General features: G+C 38.1%; 1 long non-coding RNA gene across 1 annotated transcript; it reads right to left on the reverse strand.

Annotated features, from left to right (window-relative positions):
• On the reverse strand, positions 1 to 27,608 carry LOC105711634 (uncharacterized). Its single transcript, XR_001106062.2, has 3 exons — positions 27,523 to 27,608; positions 6,062 to 6,095; positions 1 to 165 (listed from the first exon to the last, which is right to left on the reverse strand). It is a non-coding gene; the product is annotated as an uncharacterized LOC105711634 (long non-coding RNA).
• Between the last annotated feature and the right edge of the window lie 268 nt (positions 27,609 to 27,876).

Here is a 27,876-nt window from a genome sequence, read left to right on the forward strand (position 1 = left end):
GAACCAAACAGAAAAGTATAACCATAACCTGCTGGGATGGAAAGAGTGGTGAGGGTTCTTACTTGTATTTTCTATTAAAAATCGGTAGGAAATAGTGGCGTCATATACCTCCTTTTGTTGACATGGGGTAAAGCCAAAAGAGATCTCTAAAATGCCTGCAATAACCTGTGGAGAAAAATTATTTTTCACATTCAGTATATTATAAATAAGACACACAATGTATTCTGAATATTAATCAATTTAACTGAAGTTAATGGATTTAACGAAGGGATAAAAAACATAATTTCTGAAGTTATCAGTCTACAATATGATTAATAATATATGAGTAACTAAGTGAACTTTACATTCCAATTTCAAGACGATGTGGAAAAATATGTTTTATAAATATAATGAAAGAAATTAAGTTGTTAATCACACATGGAGACCCATATTAAACATATATGTGTGTCTGGGTGTACACACAATACATATGCCAAAATTTATCAACGGCAAGCTTATTTTCAGACTGTGAGATTTCAGTCTTAGACCAGGCTTGAATTCACTGGTCACCAAGAACTTACCGTTTCAAATCAGACTGGTTAAATCTAAATGTCGTCCCATTCCTCTACAAGTATTTCCACCTTTCACATTAGGTGGTAAAAAACATGATTGCACTTTAGTAATTGAAGGCAGCTTTGAGGAGTGGAAATATTTAGAGTAAATTTCAACTCTATTACCTAACAGATGTATATGCTTGTTTCCATTACCTAATGTATCTGAACTTTGGTCTTTTCATCTACAATGAGGATAAATAACACTGTACTTCAATATAGTTCACGCTAAAAGAAACTAAAAACTTATTGAGTGCCAACTATGTGTACAGCACTGTGCCTCACAGGCATTCAATAAAATCGTCAAAACTATTCTTCAAAAGCATCAATAGCCCCACTTTACCAGTGAAACTTGCCCAAAGTCACACAGTTAGGAAGCAGCAGAGTAAAGATCTTAATCTGAGATTTTTTTCCCTCAAAATCCCATTCTCTAAAACACTAGCAAACTAAGAAAAATATGAAATTTTCTTAATTTACTAGAAGTGTTTGACAATATTAGTTATTATCATGCTTTTTTCTTTTGCCCTAACAAATTGTACTGGTATTCCTTCTTTTTTTCTCTCTCTTTTGAGACAGAGTCTTGCTCTGTTGCCCAGGCTGGAGTGCAGTGGTGCATCTCGGCTCACTGCAACCTTTGCTTCCTGGGTTCAAGTGATTCTCATGCCTCAGCCTCCCAAGTAGCTGGGACTACAGGTGCCTGTCACCACAGCCGGCCAATTTTTATATTTTTAGTAGAGACACTGTTTCACCATGTTGGCCAGGCTGGCTCAAACTCCTGGCCTCAAGTGACCCACCCATCTTGGCTTCCCAAAATGCTGGGATTACAGGCATGAGCCACCACCCCAGCCTGGTATTCCTTCTTTTAAAAGCAATGGCAAGTTGTTGTAGCAAAGGATCTTAGTAGGAAAAAAAAAAATGATTCTGCTAAACTTGTAAGGGTCTAAAGCTGCCTCACTCTGAAGGAGTGACTATATTTGATTATTGATTATGTAACTTTCCAATTAGCCTTACCATTCTTTGTCATCCATTTTTAGAACTTATTTTTAAATTAGGAAAACTCCGTTTCTTTAACCTGTGTTGTTGCAAAACATAAACTCATACAGATTGTACTACATCAAAAATAGATATTTTCAAGGGCTATTATCCATTTTCAAAGTGGCCTAACATATTTCTAAATGCTTTATGTTGTTTTATTTTTTCAAATCTTATTCTTTAGATCACAAAAACAATTGGAAAACAATATTCAAAATGCGAGTTGTGAGAAATCCAATTGTAAAAGCAATTCTTTTATGTTTATTCTATCAGTAGGATTTAGCAATATCACATGCATATGGCTTGATATGGTGAAATGATCACTATGAGGTTTTTTTGAGTAAAAAGCATCTCTTTAGGCAAATGTTTAGGCACAATGTGCTTATAATGGCCATGAGAGTTGGACACATCCAAGATTCAGAGGAAGTTGTGATTTGAGACAGAAACACTCAGGCCAGTATGACTGAAAATTTAGAAGCAGCTAAGGTTCAGTTGTATATTCAGGTATATATACAAAAGCATGTTTATTTCATTAGGGATTTTTGTCTTTTTCCCATTGTTATAGTCAAAGTATCTATACAATATAGATACTCAATACATATTTAATATTAATAAAGTAAATAAATTAAACAAACTAATACACTGAGAAACACCTATTGAGTACCTACTATAGGAAATGATTACAGATATGAAGGAAACACAACAGGTATCTAATTAGGAGTAGGACAGAAATAGGATTCTGCAGTATCTGGAGAAGCTATCATTATGCACAGCTGGTGGAATTTGTTACCACAGCTGGTAACGAAACTGAGTACAGCTTGTTTCCTAGAATTTGCAATCTTCTCTGACTTCAAGAGTCTAGAATTTCATTCTCCTGGAAAAAAATCATAAAGGAATCTAGGAAGAGAGACATAGGCTAAGATATCTCTGACAAAAGAGAAATCCCACACTTGCCTCCCAACCCACACCTGTCTCCTTAAAGTACAGAAATTTTGAAATGTGTCTTGGCAGTAGTTAATAATCAAAGGTTCCATTTCAGAGAACAGGAAACAAAAGAATAGTTTCTCGTTATTTGACACTGATTTTGATCCCAGAGACAGTGAAAAATTTGAGGGACCACAAATCCAACAGAGGTATCCATGAGATGATTGTGATAAAATACAATATAAAGTTAAGAAATGAGATAAAAGTTAAGAAATGAGATAAAATGAGATAAAGTTAAGACATGAGATAAGAAATGAGATAAAAGATATCTGGATGCAATAAATACTTATGCAGTGAGGCTTTTAAAGCCACGGAAAATATGCAGAGTACAGGCCAAATGTGGAAGCCTGGGGAATAACAATAAGCCAAAGAACTCTGGCTCTCCCGCATTTCTCATTACACTAACACCAATGAAAACAACTACCAGATGCCCCTAAACACCAAATCAAATGGCTAAAATGAAAAGGCTTTTGAGGAAAATAGAGAAAATACGGAATACCTCCCATGCTATTGTTTGTGTGGTGGTAAAATGATATAACCTTTCTGGAAAACTCTGTGATAATATTGTTTCAATTTAAATATAAAACAAGTTCTGGTGCAAGTTGACTAGACACAGCTAGTGAGCACCGCTCTCGTGGATAGGAATCCAAATAGTGAGTAAATATTAAGACTTCAGGTAGATCATCTAAGAGAGGACATTGGAATTTAACAGAGAAGTGACGGGAATCACAGAAAGCAGAGGAGAGCAGAGCTGGGCAGCCTGCTGGGCTGGGAGCAGCGAGGTCCAAGAGAGGCTGCCTCACATGGGGAAGGGATGAGTAGGTGAGAGACCCCTGGGGTTTCACAGTTCTGCCACAGTCCTCTACAATCCTAGTCATGGGAGCCCTCCCTCAGTGCCCCTGGACCTCTAAGCTAACACAGGGAGCTGCATGGAGACTGTGCAGAGGCACGGCCTGCGTGCGTGTGGACTCCTACAGGATTTTGATCCCTGAGCAGCTACAGCCCAGAGCCAGCTGCCACCACCACTGCCACTATCAAGGAAAACATGGGGAGAGGAGACACTTTCACATACCCCAAAGATAGATAACGGGGCTCCTGCTGCAAGAAAAGGAGTATGCAGACAGCGCCCCTCCATGGCTCTGCTGCCTCTGCGGCTCCTGCTAGACAGAGTCCACCTTTCTTGGCATCGAGTCCACAGCACATCCTGTCCCCCACCCACCCCCCTGCTCCATCTAAGCATTTTGGCTGCAGCTCAGCCTTCTTCTGAGAGTTGAGTCCCCAGGGGCCTTCATTCTATCCTGGGCTCCCTCCCACTGCAGTCACTGCTTCTGCCGCCATTGCTGCTACTGGGCCACAGAGGGACAAAAAGACTGGGTACCTTTGTGTACACCAATAGCAGAATACACTCCTGCTTCTGCAGGAGGGAAGAACAAGTGTCCCAAGGGACTTACAGCTTCAGCCTCCACGGATCCTACCGAGGGGGCCTGCCCTCCCCAGAAGCACAGCCACCTTGCCCACACCTGAGCACTCTGGCTACAGCCCAGTGCCCTTCTGAGAACCCAAGCCCCAGAAGCCTGTGCTCTCTCCTGGGGCTGCCTCTGAACATCACCGCTGCCAACACCATGGCTTCCAGGCCAGGGGAGTAGTAGGAAACAGGGCACCTTCACCAGCCCCATGAAATATATCCCCACTGCTCCTGTGGGATGGAGATGCAAGTGAGCCAGGCGGCAAATGCTGCTCACCTCCACTGCTCCCACTAAGGCGATCTGCCTTCCCCACTGACAGGCCCACAGTGCAGTTGCCCTGCTCCTGCATGATCATTTAAACTGAGGCTGGGAGCCCTTCTGAATGCCCAGCTCCCATGAGCCCGTGACCTGCCCTGGGGCTCCCACTGCCCAAGCAGTCTCTGCTGCACAAGCATTCTGCCTATACCCACCTGAAAGCACTGCTGATGACCTTGGGACCAGCGCACCCTCCATACCACAACCAGCACCTGAACCCTGGGGGCCTGAAGGCAACTCTGCTGCCTGTTCCTGGTCCATTCCCTCCTGGACTGGAACACCATTATCTAGGGGACTATGTAGGGACCTGGGGATTGGGGATTTGTCTGGCCCAGTCCACATTGCTAGCATCCGAGCACACTGACCTGATAACAGGTCAACCCAACCAGCCAGCACCACCACAGCTGACACCCACCTGCATGTGTTGAAAGGTGGAGTTCCTCCCCACCTCTACACGAAGCAGCAGTGATCCCACATCAGGGAACAGGCGAGACACAAAGATGTCTGTATTGGGTAGAGTGAAGAGGCTCCACGCCAGACACCCCACAGAGAGCCAGAAGGCAGGTGTTTTCTGTGGCTCTCACCTGTACTGAAGACACATGATGGTGTGTGTCTGAACTGACAGTTATGAGCCCTGGCTCATGGGCCGAGGGTGTGATAGAGAAACAGATTGTGTTCCTGCCTGTCTAGGACATGGGTTGGTGCGGCCCCTCCCCACTGTAGAGAGCTTGGTGCATTTCACCAGGAGCTCCCCCAGCCACCCCCATTGGGGCAGAGGCCTGCACTGGTCATTGAGGAGAGTTGGTTGTCCAGCTGTGCTCAACTCTGTCTGCCCACACCACATAGCTGAGCAGGGAGCTCAGGGAACTGGGCATTCCACAGACCCATCTATCACCTGAAATGACAATGAGTACATCCCAGTGAAGAAGGATCAAGTATGTGCTCATCTGCCTTTACCACAGCTCACCTTAACCAGTAAGTGCCACCTAGTGGCCTGGAGCTTGAAGAGCTGGCAGATTACCGGGCTATAAGAGCAAAGCCAAAACACCCTAAGCAACATATACTACAGTCACATCCTCAAGGGAGCAAAAATACCGCTGAAATGAAAACAAATTCAAAAATAAGTTGTGTCAGTTTCTCCAGATGAGAAGGAACCAGTGTAAGCACTCTGGCACTGTGAAGAAACGGTGTGTTGTAACACCACCAAAGGATCAGACCAGCTACCTGGCAATGGATTCTAATTATAAGTGACAGATAAAGAATTCAAAATGCAGACTGCAAGGAAGCTGAATGAGATCCAAAATAAGGTTGCAAACCAATACAAATAAATCAGAGAAACAATTAGATATGAAAATGTAAATAGCTTTTAAGACAATAATAAACAGAACTTCTGGCAATAAAATTCACTGAAGGACTTTTAAAATACAGCTGAAAGATTTAATAATACTCCAGACTAAACAGAAGAAAAAATTACAGAACTTGAAGACCAGAGTTTGGTATTAGCCCAGACAAAAATAAAGAAGAGAATTAATTTTAAAAATGAGCAAAGGCTTTGAGAAATACAGAATTATGTAAAGTAACTTAACCTACAGATTATAGGTATTCCTGAGGAAGAAGAAGAGAAAGTAAAAAGTTTGGAAAATATATTTGAAGAAATAACTCAGAAAAATTTACCTTATCTTGCTGGAGATGTAGACATACAGTTCACCTGGAAGATAATTTACAAGAATAATATTACTAAATCATACAGTTATCAGATTATCCATGGTCAATGTGAAAGAAAAAATGTTAAAAGCAGCTAGAGAGAAGCAACAAATCATCTATAAAGGAAATCTCATTAGACAAACAGTGGACTTATCAGCAGAGACCTTATAAGCTAGAAAAGACTGGGGATCAATTTAAAGCCTTCTTAAAGAAAAAATTTCCAGCCCAGAATTTGATATCCTGTCAAACTAAGCTTCATAAATGAAAGCAAAATAAATAATTTCCCCCAAAAATGCTAAGAGAATTTGTCACTATTAGAATGGACATGCAAGAAATGTTCAAATGAGTTCCTAAGGTGGAAAGGAAAGCACAATACTCACCATCCTAAAGAAGCACATATAAGTACAAAGTTCACAAATTCCACAAGGCAATTACACAGTTGAGACCAGAATTCAACTAGCTAACAACATTACGATAGGTACAGAAGCCCATATATCAATATTAATCTTGAATATGAATGGCCTAAATGCTCAATCTAAGGCATACAGACTGGCAAACAACATTAAAAGACAAGATGTAATTCTTTGTTGTCTTCAAGAAACCTACCTAATGGGTCTCAAGACTCAGAGTAAAGAGGTGGAAAAAGATATACCCTGAAAGCAGAAAACAAAAATGAGTATGAGTATCTATACCTGTATCAGATAAAAAAGACCTGAAATCAACAACAGTAAAAAAAAAAAAAAAAAAAAAAGACAAAGAAGGAAATAATATAATTATAAAGGGCTCAATTAAACAAGAAGATATAGCTATCCTAAATACACATGCACCAAACACCAGAACATTGAGATTCGTTAAACAAACACCACCAAACTTAAAAAGAGATAGAGAGCAACAGAATAACTGAAGCAGGGAACTTCATTACGCAATGACAATGCTAGATAGATCACTGAAACAGAAAATCAACAAGGAAACTCTGGACATAAATTGGATTGGACTAAATGAACTGATTAAACATTTACAGAACATTCAACTCAACAGCCATGGAATATAGATTTTTCTATCTGCACACAGAACATTCTCAAAAAGAGACCATATGGTTTGCCATAAAGGAAGTAGCAATAAATTCAAAAAAATCAAAAGCATATCAAGTTTATTTTCAGACCACAGTGGAATAAAATTAAAAATCACTACCACAAGGAAATCGCAAAACTACACAAATACATGGAAAATAAACAGCTGTTCCTGAATAATTTTTGGGTAAACAAGAAAATTAAGGAAGAAATAAAAAATTTTCTCAGATGAATAAAAATAGAGACACATCATACCAATCTTTCTGGGATACAGCAATAGCAATAGTAAAAGAAAAATGTTTAGTGTTAAATGCCTACATCAAAAGATAGATCTCAAATTAACAACCTAAGGTCACACCTGAAGTAACTAGAAAAACATCAACAAATCAAACCCAGAACCACACCAAAAAAAAAAAAAAAAAAGTATTAACAAAGATTAGAGCAGAGCAGAATTAAATTAGATTGAGAGCCCAAAAAGGATACAAAGGATTAGCAAAATGAAAAGCTGTTTCTTAAACAACTCAATAAGAAAAAAAAACAAATAACCATATTAAAAAGTAGGCAAAGGACATGAAAAGACATTTCTCAAAGAAGACATACAAGTGTCCAACAAACATATGAAAAAACGCTCATCATCAGTAACTATCAAGGAAGTGAAAACTAAAACCACAACAAGATACCATCGCCCGCCAGTCAGAATTGCTATATTAAAGACAAAAAATGAGAGATGTTGGTGAGGATGTTGGAAAAGGGAAATCCTTATACACTGTTGATGGGAATACAAGTTAATATAACCCCTATGGAAAGCAACGTGGAGACTCCTCAGAGAGCTAAAAATAGAACTGTCATTTGATGCAGCAATTCCACTACTGCGTATCTACCCAAAGCAAAAGAAATCTTTACATTAAAAAAAGACATCTATACCTGTATGTTTATGGCAACACTATTCCTAACAGCAAAGTCACAAAATCAACCTACATTTCCATCAACAGATTATTGAGTTTTAAAAATGTGGTATAGCTCTCTGTTTCAAGAAGGCCGATTAGGAGGAAGTCGGGATCGCAGCTCCGAAAGAAGGCGCAGAGGGTGAGTGGACGCCGCATTTCCAGACAGATTTTTACTGACCACAGACCAGGGGATTAACAGGAGGAGGAGCCGCACGGGTCACCAGCGCCGCTGGTTTGAGTGGAGCGGTGCGCCGCTCGGCCTACGCCCTGAGGTGGGGGGCGGCGGATCCCCGTACAGAGCAAGAGAGACTGAATCACCTCTGAGCCAGCAAGGGGAGCTGAAGCAGGGATTCAAGCCAGGACACTCCTGGGCAAGGGCGCGCCACGAATCTCAGAGCCGCTGCTTTGGCTGATGCAGCGGCTCACAGGACAGCGGATTTTTACTGCCCACAGACCAGGAGATTCACAGGTGGAGAAGCTCCACGGGTTGCCAGCGCCGCTTGTTGGACTGGCGCGGCTGCTCTGCCTGCACCCGAGGCAGGGAGCAGCGGCCCCTTGTGCAGAGTGAGCGAGACCGGATCCCCTCTGGGCCAGCAAGGGGAGCTGAGGCAGGGACTCAACCCAAGAGTTTCCTGGGCAAAGAGGACGCCTCCGGAAACACAGCTGAACGCTGGACGGTCCAGCTCTGTGGAGGAGGGGCATCACCCACCGGGAAACACCTTGCAGTTCCCAGGACAATTTGCCCACAGCAGCTCAACGAAGCCTCTGCAGGCTGAGTGTGACTAGGCTGCCAACTTGTGGGCAGGGAAAACCATTGCAATAGCGGAAAATCATGACGCCCTAATTTCCTGGGACAGACCACCTAGGGGGAAGAAAAGGGGGTTTATGAGTTCAGCTACTACAGACTTAAAATTACCAAAATCAGAAAGACAGCAACTACAAAGTCGATAGGTGGATAAATCCACAAAGATGGGAAGAAATCAGCGCAAAAAGGATGAAAACACCCAAAACCAGAACACCTCTCCTCCTACAAGGGAGCACAACTCCTCACCAGCACGGGAACAAGACTGGATGGAGAATGAGCGTGATGAAATGACAGAATCAGCTTTCAGAAAGTGGATAATAAGAAACTTCCGTGAGCTAAAAGAACATGTTCTAACCCAATGCAAAGAAACTAAGAACCTTGAAAAAAGACTTGACGAAATGCTGACGAGAATGGACAACTTAGAGAGGAATATGAGCGAACTGATGGAACTGAAAAACACAACACGAGAACTTCGCGAAGCATGCACAAGTTTCAACAGCCGAATTGACCAAGCAGAAGAAAGGATATCAGAGGTCGAAGATCAACTCAATGAAATAAAACGAGAAGGCAAGATTAGAGAAAACAGGGTAAAAAGGAATGAACAGAGTCAACAAGAAATATGGGACTATGTGAAAAGACCTAATCTACGTTTGATAGGTGTACCTGAATGTGACGAAGAGAATGCATCCAAGCTGGAAAATACTCTTCAGGATATTATCCAGGAAAACTTCCCCAACCTAGCAAGGCAGGCCAATATTCAAGTCCAGGAAATACAGAGAACACCACAAAGATATTCCTCTAGAAGAGCAACCCCAAGGCACATAATCATCAGATTCACCAGGGTTGAAATGAAGGAGAAAATACTAAGGGCAGCCAGAGAGAAAGGTCGGGTTACCCACAAAGGGAAGCCCATCAGACTTACAGCAGATCTCTCAGCAGAAACCCTACAGGCCAGAAGGGAGTGGGGGCCGATATTCAACATCCTTAAAGAAAAGAACTTTCAACCCAGAATTTCATATCCAGCCAAACGCTTCATAACTGAAGAAAAAATAAAATCCTTTGAGAACAAGCAAGCACTCAGAGAGTTCATCACCACCAGACCAGCTTTACAAGAGCTCCTGAAGGAGGCACTACACATAGAAAAAAACAACCAGTACCAGCCACTCCAAAAATGCACGAAATGGTAAAGAGCATCAACACAATGAAGAATCTGCATCAACCAATGGGAAAAACAGCCAGCTAGCATCAAAATGGCAGGATCAAATTCACACATAACAATATTAACCCTAAATGTAAACGGACTAAATGCCCCAATCAAAAGACACAGATTGGCAAATTGGATAAAAAGCCAAAACCCATCAGTGTGCTGTATCCAGGAAACCCACCTCACAAGCAAGGATACACAAAGGCTCAAAATAAAGGGATGGAGGAAGATTTACCAAGCAAATGGAGAACAAAAAAAAGCAGGAGCTGCAATTCTCATCTCTGATAAAAGAGACTTTAAAGCAACAAAGATCAAAAGAGACAAAGAAGGACATTACATAATGGTAAAAGGATCAATGCAACAAGAAGAGCTAACGATCCTAAATATATATGCACCTAATACAGGAGCACCTAGATACATAAGGCAAGTTCTTAAAGACTTACAAAGAGACCTAGACTCCCACACAATAATAGTGGGAGACTTCAACAACCCATTGTCAATATTAGACAGATTAACGAGACAGAAATTAATAAGGATATCCAGGACTTGAACTCAGACTTGGAACAAGCAAACCTAATAGACATTTGCAGAACTCTCTACCCCAAATCCACAGAATATACATTCTTCTCAGCACCACATCACACCTACTCTAAAATTGACCACATAATTGGAAGTAAATCACTCCTCAGCAAATGCAAAAGAACGGAAACCATAACAAACAGTCTCTCAGACCACAGTGCAATCAAGTTAGAACTCAGAATTCAGAAGCCAACACAGAACCGCACAGCCTCATGGAAATTGAACAACTTTCTCCTGAATGTTGACTGGATAAACACTGAAATGAAGGCAGAAATAAAGATGTTCTTCGAAACCAATGAGAACAAAGACACCACATACCATAATCTCTGGGACACATTTAAAGCAGTCTCTAGAGGAAAATATATAGCAATAGGTGCCCACATGAGAAGAAAGGAGAGATCTAAAATTGACACTCTATCGTCAAAATTGAAAGAGCTAGAGGAGCAAGATCAACAAAACTCAAAACCTAGCAGAAGACAAGAAATAACTAAGATCAAAGCAGAATTGAAGGAGATAGAGACACGAAAAACCCTTCAAAAAATCAATAAATCCAGGAGCTGGTTTTTTGAAAAGATCAACAAAATAGACAGACCACTAGCCAGACTAATAAAAAAGAAAAGAGAGAATAACCAAATAGATGCAGTAAAAAATGATAAAGGGGATATCATCACAGATGCCAGAGAAATTCAAACCATCATTAGAGATTATTACAAACAACTCTATGCACATAAATTAGAAAACCTGGAAGAAATGGATAAATTCCTGGACAGTTGCCTCCTCCCAAGCCTAAAACAGGAAGAAGTCGAAACCCTGAATAGACCAATAACAAGGTCTGAAGTCGAGGCAGCAATTAAGAGCCTACCACCCAAAAAAAGCCCAGGTCCAGATGGGTTCACAGCCGAATTCTACCAGACATACAAAGAGGAACTGGTACCATTCCTACTGAAACTATTTCAAATAATCCAAAAAGAAGGAATCCTTCCCAAATCATTTTATGAGACCAACATTATCCTAATACCAAAACCCGGCAGAGACTCAACAAGAAAAGAAAATTACAGGCCAATATCCATAACGAACATAGATGCAAAAATCTTCAATAAAATACTGGCAAGCCGATTGCAACAGCACATCAAAAAGCTTATCCACCATGATCAAGTAGGATTCATCCCGGGGATGAAAGGCTGGTTCAATATACGCAAGTCTATAAATGTAATTCACCACATAAACAGAACCAAAGACAAAAACCACGATTATCTCAATTGATGCAGAGAAGGCCTTCGACAAAATTCAACAGCCCTTTATGCTAAAAACTCTCAAGAAACTAGGTATCGACGGAACGTACCTCAAAATAATAAAAGCTATTTATGACAAACCAACAGCCAATATCATACTGAATGGGCAAAAACTGGAAGCATTCCCTTTGAAATCGGGCACTAGACAAGGATGCCCTCTCTCACCACTCCTGTTCAATATAGTACTGGAAGTTCTAGCCAGAGCAATCAGACAAGAAAAAGAAATAAAGGGTATTCAATTAGGAAAGGAGGAAGTCAAATTGTCTCTATTTGCAGACGACATGATTGTATATGTAGAAGACCCTATCATCTCAGCCCAAAACCTCCTGAAACTGATAAGCAACTTCAGCAAAGTCTCAGGATACAAAATCAATGTGCAAAAATCACAAGCATTCCTATACACCAATAATAGACTTAAAGAGAGCCAAATCAAGAACGAACTGCCATTCACAATTGCTACAAAGAGAATAAAATACCTAGGAATACAACCAACAAGGAACGTAAAGGACCTCTTCAAGGAGAACTACAAACCACTGCTCAACGAAATAAGAGAGGACACAAACAGATGGAGAAACATTCCATGTTCATGGTTAGGAAGAATTAATATCGTGAAAATGGCCATACTGCCCAAAGTAATTTACAGATTCAACGCTATCCCCATCAAGCTACCAATGACCTTCTTCACAGAACTGGAAAAAACCACCTTAAACTTCATATGGAACCAAAAGAGAGCCCGCATAGCCAAGTCAATTCTAAGCAAAAAGAACAAAGCAGGAGGCATCACACTACCGGACTTCAAACTCTACTACAAGGCTACGGTAATCAAAACAGCATGGTACTGGTACCAAAACAGAGATATAGACCAATGGAACAGAACAGAGGCGTCGGAGGCGACACAACATATCTACAACCACCCGATCTTTGACAAACCTGATAAAAACAAGCAATGGGGAAAGGATTCCCTGTTCAATAAGTGGTGTTGGGAAAACTGGCTAACCATATGCAGAAAGCAGAAACTCGACCCCTTCCTGACACCTTACACTAAAATTGACTCCAGATGGATTAAAGACTTAAACATAAGGCCTAACACCATAAAAACACTAGAAGGAAACTGAGGCAAAACCATTCAGGACATAGGCGTAGGCAAGGACTTTATGACCAAAACACCAAAAGCATTGGCAACAAAAGCCAAAATAGGCAAATGGGACCTAATCAAACTCCACAGCTTCTGCACGGCAAAAGAAATAGTCAATAGAGTGAATCGGCAACCAACAGAATGGGAAAACATTTTTGCAGCCTACCCATCTGACAAAGGGCTGATATCCAGAATTTACAACGAGCTAAAAAAGATTTACAAGAAAAAAACAAACAAGCCCATTCAAAAATGGGCGAAGGATATGAACAGATACTTTACAAAAGAAGACATACAAGAGGCCAACAAACATATGAAAAAATGCTCATCATCACTGGTCATTAGAGAAATGCAAATCAAAACTACATTGAGATACCATCTCACGCCAGTTAGAATGGTGATCATTAAAAAATCTGGAGAAAATAGATGCTGGAGAGGATGTGGAGAAATAGGAACACTTTTACACTGTTGGTGGGAGTGTAAATTAGTTCAACCACTGTGGAAAACAGTGTGGCGATTCCTCAAGGACCTAGAAATAGAAATTCCATTTGACCCAGCAATCCCATTAATGGGCATATATCCAAAGGATTATAAATCCTTCTACTATAAGGACACATGCACACGAATGTTCATTGCAGCACAGTTTACAATAGCAAAGACCTGGAACCAACCCAAATGCCCATCGATGATAGACTGGACAGGAAAAATGTGGCACATATACACCATGGAATATTATGCAGCCATTAAAAATGAGGAGTTCGCGTCCTTTGTAGGGACATGAATGAACCTGGAAACCATCATTCTCAGCAAACTGACACAAGAACACAAAACCAAACACCACATGTTCTCACTCATAGGAGGGTGTTGAACAAGGAGAACACATGGACACAGGGAGGGGAGCACTATACACGGGGGTCTGTTGCGGGAGAGTGGGGGGGACAGCGGGGGGGGAGTTGGGGAGGGATATCAAGGGGAGAAATGCCAGATATGGGTGAGGGGGAGGGAGGCAGCAAATCACACTGCCATGAATGCACCTATGCAACAACTTTGCATGTTTTTCACATGTACCCCAAAACCTAAAATGCAATTTAAAAAAAAAAAAAAAAAAAGAGTGAAACTTCGTCTCAAAAATAGTTAAATAAATAAATAGGAAATATGTATTTTAAGGCTGGGCACGGTGGCTCACGCCTGTAATCCCAGCACTTTGGGATGCTGAGGCAGGCGGATTACCTGAGGTTAGGAATTCGAGACCAGCCTAGCCAAAACGGTGAAACCCCGCCTCTACTGAAAATACAAAAATTAGCTGGGTGTGGTAGTGCATGCTTGTAATCCCAGCTCCTCGGGAGGCTGAGACAGAGAATTGCCTGAACCCAGGCAGTGGAGTTTGCAGTCACCCAAGATTGCATCACTGCTCTCCAGCCTGGGCAACAGGGCAAGACTGCCTCAAAAAAAAAAAAAGAAAAGAAAATATTTATTTTTGGTGGAGACAAGGTCTTGCCATGCTGTGCATGTTGACCTTGGGCTCCTGGCCTCAAAGGATCCGCTTGCCTTGATCTCCTAAAGTGCTGAGATTGAAGCAGGAAAATAGGGTCCGGAGTCTGAGACATAAGGCTGCTTCAGACTTCAGCTATCAGAGGAAATATTCTCTCCGTAGGGCATACACTGAGTAAATGACTTTGTAACTTTAAGTCATCCTCTTCATTTACATAGGATGTACCCCAAGTAGAGGGTATTTAAACTTACAAAAACTCTGTAGCAGGATCCTTGAGCCCTGTACTCAGCCCGCTCCCACATTGTGGAGTGCACTTTCATTTTCAATAAATCCCTTCATTCCTTCCTTGCTTTAAAAAAAAAAAAAAAAAAAAAAATGTGGTATATAGGATACATAAATTTCATATATATGTGAAATATGAAATACATATATGAAATATGTGTCCTCTACATATATGTTAGTATAGCATAGTATCATAGTATAATATGAAATGGTACCATAGTATAGCATTCCATGAAATCCATATAAAAATATATAGGCCGGGCGCGGTGGCTCAAGCCTGTAATCCCAGCACTTTGGGAGGCCGAGGCGGGTGGATCACGAGGTCAAGAGATCGAGACCATCTTGGTCAACATGGTGAAACCCCGTCTCTACTAATACAAAAAATTAGCTGGGCACGGTGGCGCGTGCCTGTAATCCCAGCTACTCAGGAGGCTGAGGCAGGAGAATTGCCTGAACCCAGGAGGCGGAGATTGCGGTGAGCCGAGATCGCGCCATTGCGCTCCAGCCTGGGTATCAAGAGCGAAACTCCGTCTCAAAAAAAAAAAAAAAAAAAATATATATATATATATATATAATACACGTATTTCATATATATAAAAATATAATAGATGTGTATTATATATAAATACATAATCAAATTATATATTATAAAATACATATTTATGTATAAATAAATATTACATGAAATATGTATTTCACCTTTATGAAATACATGTATCATATATTTATACATGTATTATGTATGATATATGTGATATATGAAATATATTATATATATTTTATATATTTCATGGACTATTATGCAGTCATTAAAGAAAGGAATTCATGTTCTTTGCAGAAATGTGAGTGGGGCTGAAGGCCATTAGCCTAAGTGAAATAACTCAGAAACAGAAAATCAAATACTATACCACATGTTCTCACTTCCAAGTTAAACAATGGATATACATAAACATAAAGAAATAACAGACACTGGGGACACCAAAAGGAGGGAAGTTGAGAGGGGGCTGAGGGTTGTAAAACAACCTGTTAGGTACAATGTTCACCTTTTGGGTGTTGGGTATACCAGAAGCTCAAACATCACCATTAAGCAATATATCCATGTTACAAAGTCTGCACATGTACCTCTTGATTCCATCATAAAATATGCTTTTGAAATGCATAATAAAACATAATAAACTCTTTTCTAACAGTGAATGGAAAACTTTTACAGAGAAAAAAACGTGCAAGCAAACATTGTAAATAGGTCATTAAAACAGGTTTTTTTTCCTCCATTTGTTCCTATTACACAGGTTTATATATTAAAGCTATAAAAGACAAATGTAAGCAAGCTTTCTTTAAGATGCATCATAAACTCATATCTTCCAGTGAATGGAAGTGTTTGGCAGGGAAAAACCCTTGTAAGCAAACACTGATAATATTAAATCAGAACATGTTACTTTCTACATAGGTTCATATCCCATGAATTTACATATGAAGCAAAAAAACAGCAAATGTAAACATGCTATGTTAAAGATTCATCGCAACCGCTTGCTTCTGAATGAATGAAAGTGTTTGAAAAAAATTACCTTTGTAAGCTTACCTTGAGAATGTTATTGGAACATGATTCTTTATTGGTCCATTTTAAGACAAGTTGACATACCCAGCAAATATAGAAAATATAGGCATGCCTTTTTTCAGATGCATCACAAACTGTTTTATTTTAGTGAATGAAAGATTTTAACAAGCAAACACCCTTGTAAACTAACCTTGAAGATATGTTATTAGAACATGTTTCTTTCTCCAATGAGTCCTAGGAAGATCCATTGAGAATTCCAGCAATAAAAGGTAAATATTTGAATAAACAAAAATAAACAAACAAATAAATGTAAGACTACGTTATACTTTAGTAACTCTTTGTTTATACATTTGCTCCCAACACCAAATAAAAATATATACAATATACACAAAAAATTTGTATCAGAATGTGCATAGCACAAGACTTAAAATACCCCAGGTGTCCATAAACAGGAGAATGAATAAACAAATTTTGGTATTTTCATGCAATCATATATTACACTGCAGTAAAAAGGAAAAAAATGACAGAATCATGACGCACTATAAAGGTAGCTCAAACAATACTGATGTGATTAAAATAATCCAGATACAAAAGTGTACTATGTATGATTTAATTTAAATAAAGTTCAAGAACAAATGGAACTATCTGTGATGACAGAAATCACAGCAGTGGTTATTTCTCAGGAAGAATGACTGAAAACAAGCAAAAGGAAAATTGCTAAGTTAATGAAAATGTTCTGCACTTTGAATGAGGTGGTTATAGAGGTCACTCAGAGATAGTCAAAACCCATGCATTTTTATTGTATTCAAATTGTATTTCAAAAAAATACATGATGCAAAAATTAGGGAAAAGATCTAAGAAAACATATTTACATTTTGAAATAAAGTTTAACTGTAAAATTTACCAGAGCGCTATCTCTAGGGTGGTTTGGACAGAAGTCAGAATACAATCATTTCAGGCGTGAATGCCAAGCTGCTGTTATAAATTCATTCATTCATTCAACATTTATTTATTGAATACAGATACACAGATTTTTGCTGAACACTATCCATGCCCCGAGAATACAGTGATCAAGATTCTGCCCTCATAGAACTTATATTCTGGTAGAAATCGGCACATAATCAATGAATAAATGAATGGATGAATGAGTGGACATAATATTTGGGGTTAGTGCTTGGTATTAGTCAGTATTCCTTAGGCAGAGCCAATAGCACACGCACGCGTGCATGCACGTGTGTGTGTGCGTACACAAAATTTATTAGAAGGATACGCTTAAACAAATGTGGAGGCTGAGAAGTCCTACCATCTGTCATCTGCAAGCTGGAGACTCAGGAAAACTAGTGTTCTAATTTAAAAGATGGATGTCCCAGTTCAGGAAGAGAGAGATCTATTTTTTCCATCCTCTACCTTGTTGTTCTACTTGTGCCCTAAATGAATTTACTAATGCATGCTCATGTTGGTGAAGACAGATGTTTATTCAGACTACTGATTCTAATGCTAATCTCTTCTGGAAAAACCCTTACAGACGTACTCAGAATTTTTTTTTTTTTTTTTGAGACAAGTTTCACTCTTGTTGTCCAGGCTGTACAATGGCATAATCTCAACCGACTGCAACTTCTGCCTCCTGGGTTCAACAGATTCTACTGCCTCAGCTTCCTGAGTAGCTGGGGTTACAGGCACCCACCACCATGCGTGGCTAATATTTTGTATTTTTAGTAAAGACAGGTTTTCACCATGTTGGCCAGGCTGGTCTCAAACTCCTGACCTCAGGTGATCAACCTGTCTCGGCCTCCCAAAATGCTGGGATTACAGGAGTGAGCCACTGCCCCAGGCAGAAATAATGTTTTACCAGCTGTGTGGGAATCTCTTAGCATGATCATGTTGACACATAAAATTAACCATCACAAGCTATAAAAATGATTAAGTCATAGGAGAGAAACAATTTTAAAAATAATATGAAACTGAAAGGTGGCCTTTTAGATAGCTATCTGTCCTTCAGTAAATCAGTTGACTGAAGTCTAGAATATCTCTAAATTTTCTTTCTACTCTAAATTCCTGAACTTCATTTCATTATATGACATTATACTCTCTGTCCTACAAAGATTTTTGTCTTTTTCTATTTGTCCTAGAAAATATTTTAAGTTGCTAAAAATAATCTGATTTCTGTTATTATTACAAATCACTAAACCTAATTTTAAATCATATTTGTTTAAAAAGACTATGACAAATACGTAAGACTGTATGAGACATTTTTGCATGCCAAAGAAAAAACTTCATTGTATATGTGTACATGTGTGTAAGTGCATGCTCATGTTTGGGGCACTGTCAATGGTTCAGTGGATTACTTGGGTGTAGCTCTCAGAAATGAAGCCAGAGTTCTAAGAGGATCTAGTCACATTCTTTGCAATTTGCTGGACATGATGAGTCCATTTAAGCCCCAAATTCTCAGAATTAGTGTCATTATCCAAAAAAAAAAAAATAGACAATATGATGGTCATATTAGTCAGGGATGCATAAATGGTAAGTTTTTGTTGTTATTTTAATGAGTGACTAAATTACCCTTTTGTTAGAATAGAAAACATCAACAATTTTGTCATAATTTTCTTTGAAAAATTTGGAGTTTTGAAAATAATAATCTTTTAAATCACTGTTGAATTACAAGACAATTTTGCACATGGTGTCATATTAAAATGGAATAAAATGATAATTATTGCAAATTACTTCATGATTAACACAATAATGTAGAAAGAACTGGCAACAATATAGCAATCATTTAATTTTTATTTAAATTCTTATAATTTTTTATATTAATATGATACTTTTTAAATTTAATCTTGCCATGGGTTCTCATTTGAGCTTGGAAATCAGTGGGCTCAGTAAAATCACTGCATATAAATTAATAATAGAAATTATTTTAATATAAATATGCACAGTCTGTCTGTGTGACCTATCAGCTAGACTATTACAATTGAATTGGACAGCCCCAATAGATTTGTAATTAGTACATTAAACCAGAATTTTATTATCTTCATCCTCTAAATGCCTACATGGACATGTTGTTTATATAGTGGCTTGCCAACATCTTACAAAGAAGAAGCCAATTTGAGCAAAGCATTATGAGGCACTAAATGTGGTTACATGAACTTGTCTGAGAAGTTTCATAAATAATGAAATTTTATTAAAATAAAGAATCTTTGTAAGTAAGGGATTATAAATATTGCTGATTTTGCCAGCTGATTAGGCCATGATTAACAGAATTGTTTTAGAGCAAATACAAATAATTTCAATTTGCATTTAACATACAAATATTCATTCTTAAAGATATCTTAGTGTTTCATCATTCTTTAGTTAACTTCAACATAAGTGATTATAAAAGTAGATGGAAGAATAGGTATCATTGTCTTTTTTTTTCCCACAGAACTAGGCACAGAGGAAAAAAAAAATGTTTAATGGTTGAAGGCAATTTTCTGACTGCAAAAATGTGCTGATATATAGCAAAGCTAATAATAAAAAGCAAGACTAAATACACTGTGGTGGTTTAACAATCGTGGTATCCATTCTTTTCTGACTGACAGATACCTCTGATAACCACATTTTTAAAAAATTACTAATCCACTTCATCTTCAATCCACTTACCTTCTCCTTTCTCCTTTCAGCAAAATGCAAATTGAAATAAAATTATTTTATTGCATTGGAAGAATATTTTCTATACAAGCTAAAATTTAAAACCAATTTTTACAATGACTGGCTATCCCTCTTTATCATATAGGCTAAAGAATAACAAACTTTGTAAAAAACATAAGTAAATTGCAAATATAAACTTCAATTCAGCTCAAACACTAAATTTCAAAAAACGCCTCTTGTAATTAGAATGCAAAAAGATATTTTGAATTTGTTTTTGACCTGGCAATGTACATATTATCAGTGACAGTCAATCTAAAATCACTTTTAATGGAAATATATAAGGAAAATGTTTTCTCATAAGAGTATTTATTAATAAGTGGAATCCACGCTCTCATCACAGCTCTCATTTTCCAGCATAGACTTTTATAAGGCAATATTAATTTTTTTCACTATTCCCTGAGTTGAATTCAAGTTACACCAATTCCTATATATTTTAAATAACAGGTCATCAATGACCAGACCTAGGTCTTAGAAATAAGCCATGATATGATAAGGAATGCATTTTTAAGAATTAAGATCTTTATTTGTTGAGTTTCTGCTGGGTTTTGGTATCAGGATGATGTTGGTCACAGAAAATGATTTGAAAAGGATTCCCTCTTTTTGGATTGCTTGGAAGAGTTTCAGAAGGAGTGGTACCAGCTCCTCTTCATATGTCTGGTAGAATTCAGCTGTGAACCCAGGTGAACCTGGACTTTTTATAGTTAGTAGGCTATTAATCGTTGCCTCAACTTCAGCCCTTATTTTTGGTCTATTCAGGGTTTCGACTTCTTCTTAGTTTAGGTTTGGGAGGGTGCAAGCGTCTAGGTATTTATCCATTTCTTCCGGTTTACTGGTTTATGTACATACAGTTGTTTGTAGTAATCTCTGATGGTAGTTTGTATTTTTGTGGAATCGGTGGTGATATCCCCTTTATCGTTTTTTATTGCATCTATTTGATTCTTCTCTCTTTTCTTTGTTATTATTCTGGCTAGTGATCTGTCTATTCTGTTGATCTTTTCAAAACACCAGCTCCTGGATTTATTGATTTTTTAAAAGGTTTTTTCTGTCTCTATCTCCTTCATTTCTGCTCTGATCTTAGTTATTTCTTGTCTTCTGCTCACTTTTGAGTTTTTTTGGTCTTGCTCCTCTAGCTCTTTCAATTTTGATGATAGGGTGTCGATTTTTAATCATTCCTTGCTTTTCATGTGGGCATTTATTACTATAAATTTCCCTCTAGACACTGCTTTAAATGTGTCCCAGAGATTCTGGTATGTTGTGTATTTGTTCTCGTTGGTTTTGAAGAACATCTTTATTTTTGCCTTCATTTCATTGTTTATCCAGTTGACATTCAAGAGCCAGTTGTTCAGTTTCCATGCAAGGCTGGTTCAAAATACACAAGTCTATAAACGTAATACACCACATAAACAGAACCAAAGACAAAAACCACATGATTATCTCAATTGATGCAGAGAAGGCCTTCGACAAAATTCAACAGCTCTTTATGCTAAAAACTCTCAAGAAACTAGCTATCAATGGAACATACCTCAAAATAATAAAAGCTATTTACAACAAATCCACAGCCAATATCATACTGAATGGGCAAAAACTGGAAGCATTCCCTTTGAAATCTGGCACTAGATAAGTCTGTCCTCTCTCAACACTCCTACTACTCAATACAGTATTGGAAGTTCTGGCCAGAGCAATCAGGGAAGAAAAAGAAAGGGTATTCAATTAGGAAAAGAGGAAGTCAAATTGTCTCTATTTGCAAGCGACATGATTGTATATTTAGAAGATCCTATCGTCTCAGCCCAAAATCTCCTTAAACTGATAAGCAACTTCAGCAAAGTCTCAGGATACAAAAGCAATGTGCAAAAATCACAAGCATTCCTATACACCAAGAACAGACTTAAAGAGAGCCAAATCAAGAATGAACTGGCATTCACAATTGCTACAAAGAGAATAAAATACCTAGGAATACAACTAACAAAGAATGTAAAGGACCTCTTCAAGGAGAACTACAAACCACTGCTCAACGAAATAAGAGAGGACACAAACAGATGGAAAAACATTGCACGCTCATGGTTAGGAAGAATCAATATTGTGAAAATGGCCATACTGCCCAAAGTAATTTATAGATTCAATGCTATCCCCATCAAGCTACCAATGACCTTCTTCACAGGACTGGAAAAAAACACCTTAAAATTCATATGGAACCAAAAGAGAGTCTGCATAGCCAAGTCAATTCTAAGCAAAAAGAACAAAGCTGGAGGCATCATGCTACCTGACTTCAAATTATACTACAAGGCAACAGTAATCAAAACAGCATGGTACTGGTACCAAAACAGAGATATAGACCAATGGAACAGAACAGAGATCTCGCAAGTAATGCCACACATCTACAACCATCTGATCTTTGACAAACCTGACAAAAACAAGCAATGGGGAAAGGATTCCCTGTTTAACAAATGGTGTTGGGAAAACTGACTAGCCATGTACAGAAAGCAGAAACTGGACCCCTTCCTGACATGTTACACTAAAATTAACTCCAGATGGATTAAAGACTTAAACATAAGACCTAACACCATAAAAACCTTACAGGAAAACCTAGGCAACACCATTCAGGACATAGGCATAGGCAAGGATTTCATGATTAAAATACCAAACGCATAGGCAACAAAAGCAAAAATAGACAAATGGGATCTAATTAAACTCCAGAGCTTCTGCACAGCAAAAGAAACAGTCATTAGAGTGAATTGGCAACCAACAGAATGGGAAAAAGTTTTTGCAACCTACACATCTGACAAAGGACTTATATCTAAAATCTACAAAAAACTAAAACAGATTTACAAGAAAAAAAGAAACAAACCCATTCAAAAGTGGGCAAAGGATATGAACAGACACTTTTCAAAAGAAGACATCTATGAGGCCAATAAACATAAGAAAAAGTGCTCATCATCACTGGTCATTAGAGAAATGCAAATCAAAACCACATTGAGATACCATCTCACACTAGTTAGAATGGCGATCATTAAAAAATCTGAAGACAACATATGCTGGAGAGGATGTGGAGAAATAGAAACACTTTTACACTGTTGATGGGAGTGTAAATTAGTTCAACCATTGTGGAAGGCAGTGTGGCCATTCCTCAAGGACCTAGAAATAGAAATTCCATTTGACCCAGCAATCCCATTACTGGGTATATATCCAAAGGATTATAAATCATTCTATTATAAGTACACATGCACATGTATGTTCACTGCAGCACTGTTTACAATAGCAAATACTTGGAACCAACCCAAATGCCCATCGATGATAGACTGGACTGGGAAAGTGTGGCACATATACACCATGGAATACTATGCAGCCATAAAAAAAGATGAGTTCATGTCCTTTGTAGGGACATGGATAAACCTGGAAACCATCATTCTCAGCAAACTGACACAGGAACAGAGAATCAAGCACTGCATGTTCTCACTCATAGGCAGGTGTTGAACAATGAGAACACATGGACAGAGGGAAGGGTGCATCACACACTGAGGTCTGTGGTTGGGGGGACAGTGGGGCGTGGGGAGTTGGGGAGGGATAACATGCGGAGAAATGCCAGATATAGGTGATGGGGATGGAGGCAGCAAGCCACATTGGCATGTGTGTACCTATCCAACAATCCTGCATGTTCTTTACATGTACCCCAGAACCTACTAAAATGCAATAAAATTATATATATATGTGTGTATATATAAATATATACACACATATATATATATATTTAGGTTGATACGAAAGTAATTGCAGTTTTTGCCTTTTTTTTTTTTTTGAGACGGAGTTTCGCTCTTGTTACCCAGGCTAGAGTGCAATGGCGCTATCGCGGCTCACCGCAACCTCCGCCTCCTGGGTTCAGGCAATTCTCCTGCCTCAGCCTCCTGAGTAGCTGGGATTACAGGCACGTGCCACCATGCCCAGCTAATTTTTTGTATTAGTAGAGACGGGGTTTCACCATGTTGACCAGGATGGTCTCGATCTCTTGACCTCGTGATCCACCCGCCTCGGCCTCCCAAAGTGCTGGGATTACAGGCTTGAGCCACCACGCCCGGCCAGTTTTTGCCATTTTTTTTTATTCAATAGCAAAAACTTTTCACTAACCAAAGAAAAAATATTTATGGAATTTGGATAGAAACAGATTTGTTCAGAAAGAATTATTTCTTAAAGCACAAAAGTTAATGAAGAAAAATATTAATAAATTTTACTATATTAAAATTAAGAACTTATGTTGACTAAATGATCCCCCAAAGACATAATAACAGAAACTACAAACTTGAATAAGACATATACAAAATATAATTAATATTGAATTGCTATTTTGAATATATAAAGAATTACATATCTATAAGGAAAAGCCAAACAGCTCAATATGTTAGTAGAAAATAACATGTACAAGGAATTGACTGATAAGGAAAAATATATGTTAAAAGAATACTATAATATTTTGTTCCAACTTCAGAAAAAAAAAAGATAATACCAACTATAAATAAAGATATAGCAGCAGAAATTTCTCAGCAATGGCAGTGCTGGGGATGCCTCCTACATCCTCCAAAAAATATAGAGATAGAGAAACAGAGATGTAGAGACAGAGAGACAGAGACAGAGAGACAGTTTCAATGTGTGCAGGCACTGAAAATGGTCTATTATACTACAAAGTACATGACTTTTTCCATTGTTATTTGATTAGCAAAGAATCTTGATACTATTTCGAAAATACCAACAGCCTTTTAAGATTTCAACAGATTTTTTAAAGTAACTTTTTGATATCATCAATATACACCTAATTGTTAAAAACTAGAATGTCACTGTTTCCACCCAGTTGGGTTTTCAAAGCAAACAACATAATTGCTGTGCTTACTTCTGTTTTGTTTTGATTTGTTCATTTTTGCATTTTATTTTATATTATTTTTGCAGTATGAGTTCATTAGTATATTTCTGTACAAGATTAATGCTAGCTTCTACAGCCCATCATATTCTATGGCAAAAGTTAAATCAAATAATATCGATAATTTTCTGTTCTGTCTTTTCTTAGACATTTCATAAACCGGGATTTGTGCAATATAAACAAAAGTAAAAATTAATCATATTTTTATTTAACTCCTATGCATGCACATTTCCTAAAGGTATTATAATGATACTTATATAACCATTTACTATAGTATATTGTACCGCCATGAAGAAATAATGACTTCATAACATTTTTGCAAATTTTTTTAAAGATATTTTCTAAGTACCAGAAATAAACGTAGTAATCTTTTTTTTTCTCAATTTGGTTTGCAAACTTCCTGAAGCTAATTTGTTTATTCCATTGGATTCCAATAACCATGTGATAATAATTCCGAGTCTATATCGCTGTTTGATTATGTCAAATCTAAAGACTAAATTTGCCATAATTATAACAATTCGAATTATCTTTTCAAGGTTAAAATTTGTTTTGAGCAAGATCATTTGCATAAACATATAATAAAATAGCCTATACTTTTTGAACATTTGTTGTGTGCCAGACAGCATTCTAAGCTTTGCAGTCAGTAACTTGTTTAATGACAACAGAGATACAGCATCCTCGTTTTAGAGATGACGAAGCTGAGGTGCAGAAAAATTATATAATTTAGTTATCACAATCTGTAAGTAATAGAGCTGGGACGTGAATGTGAAAAGCTTTGTCCCAGAGTCCAGAACCTTAGGCACTATGTACATTTTATCTCTAATTAAGGATGTCCATAAGTAAATACAAAAAGATCTTTATCCACCAAACGTACTTGCATTTGAAAAGCTTGTATTGCACTGCAAGGATCTAGATTTAGTAATATTAAGTGCTGACATCTGCTACTGTGCAAAAAGTAGCACAATGTACGTGGTCAGACTTGGTGGGAATGCAGGCAGATCTGTGTACTTGCGTGTGGGTCCATACATATGCACCCATGTGCCAGTGCACACTAATAGACTGAGTGGAATTAAACTTGCCCCTGAAAATGAAAAGCATCTCAGTCAGGTAAAAATGGTGCAGAGAGTAGTCAGAATCAAAAAGAGCAATTCACAGTAACATGCCTGTTCAAACAGCCTGAAGCAAACAACTGAAAATCTGACAGCCAGAATTATGCAGTGATTCAAGGTGCCAGGCAGGAAGCAGGACCTTTGGAACGGGATTCAGGACTCTGTACAAGATGGCTGTTGCTAAGGAACCAGGAAAGAAAAGTATAAAGACAAGAAAAAGACAGAGGAATGTAGAGCAAGTAAACAGTACCAGAAATAGGTACAAGGTGGGGACAACCTCTTTGAACTTGACAGAGGTAAAAAGAAGGTGTGCGATTCAATACTCAATTATCAATGATGAACTAGAGCATTGTCGATTGCATTTTCAACTTTTTCATAAGTCTTCTGGTTTGGTGAAATAAATTTAAATACACAGATAAATAGTAACCAAAATTATTAATATTAATGTTATGCATCCTTTCTTGGGTAGAACAAAATGTGAATCACTTAATCTTCTGACTACACAACTTCTCAACTTCTCAAAACAACTTTTCCTCTAGGTTATTATTTAGCAAAGATAACACAGGCAATAAGAAAATTGTGATTTGGGTCTAGAAAAATAGTTTCTCTCATAATGAAAGAGAAAGATTTCTGGATAAGGACACTTCCGTCCTAGAGAATACAGACTTCCATTGAGGATACTCATTGTATGAGGAAAGAATATTGTTAGATGTTTTCTGTTTTGCATCTAATTTAATTATTACAACAGCCTACCGCATAAGTATGGATATACCTTTCCCTAGATGACTCAATGAAACTTGTTTTTCAAGGAATCAGTGTAATATTGACATACTATCAACAACACATAAGTATCACCTACCAAGTAGTGTTATCAACACAAAGATGGAAGCATAAGAAAGTTGTAGGTCTTCAGAGGGGATTTACCAGAATACTGAACATTTGAATTCAGTTCCCTTTGGCACCAATTTTTTTCTTTGAACAATCTGATTAGTGATAACAAACAAACTTCAGATTTCAGCCTTTTTTACTATCTCTTTCATAAGAGGTAACTGATAGCTACCTCTTAGTTCTCGTGTAAGTACACTTTCTAAGGAACATCAACCTACAGTTATAACTAAAACAGTAAGTATTAAAGCTAATTTTCTAAAATGATACACAAGCTTTATTAAATTAAAAATGAGGACCCCTCTTTACTTCATAGTCATGCGGTTGGAGGGCATACTTAATCTTTTTGGAATTTCATTTATGAATTGCTTACCTTATAATAGAAAGGTAGAAGACCTGAAAAACTGGGAGAAAGAGAGAAGTGTCTGTCTGGACTTCAAGAGGCAAGGGGGAATGGGCACCTGTATGAAGGCAGATACACACTGAGCCTACCTTTTCACCATGACGCTTTGCTTGCATCTTCTCAAACTTCCTGGACACTTTCTGCAGGCAGCTCAAGACTCTCAACCCCGACTGCTTGGCCCCAGTACATGCTGTAACAACATCAGTCCTGTGTTACGGCAGTGATGTGATTTGTGACGGCATTTCTTCCGAGATTCAAAACATGATCAGATCTAAAACTGCTTAGCCTATAGTTTATATTCAATGCAAAACGAAGTAAAATGTACTCTTCACAAAATATTAAATAGCTCAGCACTGTTGTGCAGAATTGTAGCCACCCAGTTAGGTAATACATTGTTTACACTGAAAAGTACATTTATATTCAAGCAATCTTGTTTAAGAGTG

Source organism: Aotus nancymaae, unplaced genomic scaffold (assembly GCF_030222135.1).
Source record: "Aotus nancymaae isolate 86718 unplaced genomic scaffold, 86718_ANA_hifiasm-v0.15.2.pri h1tg000108l, whole genome shotgun sequence".
NCBI lineage: Eukaryota > Metazoa > Chordata > Mammalia > Primates > Aotidae > Aotus > Aotus nancymaae.